Consider the following 3,703-nt stretch of genomic DNA (forward strand, 5'->3'; position numbering starts at 1 on the left):
TTCTTTTGTGAATTAGGGAAAAAAAACTCCCACACATGTTTAAGAGACTATTTACTGAAAGAAAATTGTCCTCTGAAAGACGGTCTTAAGCCAAGCTCAGGGTTATCAACATGTGTCAACTGAATTCCCCTTTAAAATGAACTCCAAGAGCTTCATCTCATGATGTTCATGCTGTTTGTTTTCAAAATGCAACTACTCAGAAGTTAGAAAACAAACCACCACCAAAACTATTCCATTGCAGTTTATGTTTTTCATTTAGCAGTCATCCCAGGCCCTTTTTCAGTGCCTTAAGCCCTCTTCTGGCCACATTCATTAAGGATTCACTAATGTGTTAAACCCACACCAGCTGACACAGTTAGGATGTGGGGGAGGGCCTGGTCATGCTTTCACTTAGATTTAGTGATGTGCTCACTCTCCTTCTGGGGCTCACACAAAACTCACATGCTCTTAATCCTCTAGCATCCTCCCACAAAATCCCTCTCCCATTACAGGCAGAGAAACTCCTGTGCAGTTCACCACAATGGACTCACAGAACAAATTGGCTTATTACATCCCAAAAGGCTATTTAATATGCCTATGAGAGTCTAGTAACACCAACAGTGAAGGAGGACACAGTAATTTGCACAGAATTTTAGGGAGTCACTCACCATACATGAGCTAGGTTACCTTACATGAGAGTTCAGTTCTGGGTGGCAACCATCCTGGTGAATTAATGTTTTAGGAAAGACTCAAAGATCCAGATTCAGGGACATAATATAATATCTCCCTGATTTCAAATGCATTGGTCTTGCATTGTTAATTGGTCTTGCACTGTAAATAGGACAGCTAATATTGCAATACCTTGCTGACTGTGAATGTAGCGCTAAAGCATGGGATGAACACAAAAAGTCCTGTTCCAACCAGATCAGAAACCATGTGATCTCAGTTCTTGGCCAGCCCTGGCAAGCCTCCTGTTCCCCTGTCTAGTGGCACGAGGCTCAAGCCTCCTCCCTGCCAAGCACTTGTGCCATCTCAGGAGAGTTACACGCCTTATGTGAGTCACCGCACGCTCTGAAGAGCACACAATGCATGATTAAAGCCTGCCTGTGCACTCCTCGTTATTCTGGTTATAAACAGTTTGGGTTTGTTTTTAAAAGTTCCCCATTTATGATATTTTTCACATCTACAAACATGTGAAAACCCAATATACATGGCTTCAAACAAACTGTAAGCAGAAGGTTTGGAAGAGTGCCTTATGTATGATTGGTATGACATTGCTGTTGGAAAGGCAGGGAAGAAAAGGTGAGTGAGCAGCCTAGGGGGGAAAAAATGTTCCTCTTTTGACACATGAGGAGAAATACATGTATGTATATTTCAGTGTGCTGTATCAGAGAAGTGACTCTGTTCCACACAACTGATATTGCCATTGGAAATCTCCTTGTGATCAAACCTCCAACTTTCTTTCTCTCCACAGTGTCACAGAGGAAGACCTTTGAACACTGTCCTTCCTCTGTCCCATCCTACCCTTTTTCCTCCCCCTCTCTTTCCTGCTACTGCTCACTACCATTTCCCTTTTATACATGCTGTGGCCTGACCTCACACCACACTGAAAAGCAGTTTGTCCTTTGCAGCTTCTCTCCTCGATTTTTGGCTAAGAAAAGGTTGACATAAGTGGAACACAATACAAGTACACTTCACTTTCAGTTTCCAGAGCAAAATGCTGGGAATAAGGTATTTACTGTTGCCCTTTTACCTAGTATCTGTCAGGTGGCATTGATGGGTGCAGGCTGGGGCATAATCTCAGCTCTGTTTTGCAGGAATGTAAGAGCAGCACCCTAGATCACACCCCTGTCCCTTGCCCTCTACCCTACCTCATTCATGAAAGTGGGAACAGAAAACCAGAGCAAACATTTAGCAACATTGCCTCAGTTTACTCTCTTCTAGTTTCCAGAAATTTGTAGGTCAGGGATTTTCCTCAGTCAAACAGGCTATTTTTGGCCATTAATATAGGAAAGCAGTACCCAGGGTGATGCACTTCTTTCCCAGCTGTGAATCCTGGCTGAAACTTAACTCCAAGGCAACCCTGTAGCTGTCCCCCAGTTCATTCACTCTGGCTCTCCAGACAATCCAGAGGCTGCCCAGTCTGTGCTGTACAGCCACTCTTTCCCCATGACCCTGCAAACACAGGTCTTGGACTCACACGGCAGTAGCCACACAGCCAGGCAGTGCAGGATGCCATATAGTCCTTGAGCACACTGACTTGACTTGGGGACTGATGTCTCCTCAATTTTTCTTCCATTGCTTAAAGGAAAAACTGTTCACAAGCTAGACAAGCAGTAATCACACTGCATCTCCTCTGGTCCTCACACTGCTTGCACTCTCCTCCAAATAAACATCATCGGGTGGGGAGAAAAATAATTTTTTTAAGTGATTTTAACATATAAACCACAATGTGAAACTTCTAACCAATGCACAGCACAGAAATCTAATAGGTAAAACTAAGGGAACTACTATGCAACGATAAAGATAGTTGCATATTATGTGGGGTTACAGCAAACAAGGTAAACTGACACGAACTCAGACTAAGTAAACTTGCCCTCCTTACTAGGAACCTTTTATTCATTGAGCTTTTTGGCTATTTAAATTGTTTTTGATCATATCAGGAAATAAAAGACATTAAAGCCTTTGTTGTAAGCACTTCAATAATATACATAAAATAAAAAATACCAAAACACTTTAAAAACAAGGCTTCTCTCTAACACATAGAGTACTTTGCTGCTACTAACAGGTAGCAAGAGCCCTCCAACTAATCTAAATAATCTGGACTTAACAAGTGCTTTATAAATTAAATATGCATTTGTGATTTTGTTGTTGTTTGTGAAGTTTTTGCTGTTACTTCCATTGTCATGAACGGAATAATGTTTTAACCCACACTTCTGCAACCAAAACAAAGCAAAACTTCACCCTTTCCAGGAGACAACTTCAAACCTTAGGTTTTGTCACATAAAAAGTCGTACAGACCCTTTCAGCAAGCAAAGTTCCCATTTTTAAATGTCTGCCTTTAGCAAGTAAAATGCAGAAAAGTGGTAATTTGAATCTCATTCAAGCAGATTAAATTAGAAGCAATTGAAAACCTGAAATTAGAGAAGCTTCTGCTTTTTATCCTCTCTTTTCATCAACTATTCAACTCACATTCTTACCAAATTTCTAGAACAAAGAAATCAGCCAAACATGGTATTTTATGTGAAACAGATTCTTAAAAGATCTGGTGCAGAAAATCACCGCATAGCTTTCTAACCCGTAAAATGGGGGTTACTTATTTTGTAAACAAATTGCTCTGAAATCTTCTGATAAACTCGTAAACATACAGCCTTTTTCACTGGGATTTGAGTGAGCTGGACTTTGAATGAAGAAATGTAAAAAGAAAAGAAAATCTGTATTGAAAGGTTAATAATACAGCGCAGGACAAGAATGAAAATATAAAAAAATAATGCCATATCTTTAAGTGACGAAGATGGAAAGAAAAGGAAGGGGGGGGCTTTGTAAAATCTCATGAAACAAATGTTTTCATGTCAAAGAAGATACTTAACTGACAACTGAGAAATTCCTTTACAATCCTGTTTCATATTGAGCAACTTCAAAAATAATCAACCTCTTAACCCTATTAGAATCCATTTAGAAGCTTAAAGGTTTAAAGACACCAATTTAAAAATACTTTATTGCT

This window comes from Colius striatus, chromosome 1 (genome assembly GCF_028858725.1).
Source record: "Colius striatus isolate bColStr4 chromosome 1, bColStr4.1.hap1, whole genome shotgun sequence".
Classification (NCBI taxonomy): Eukaryota; Metazoa; Chordata; class Aves; order Coliiformes; family Coliidae; genus Colius; species Colius striatus.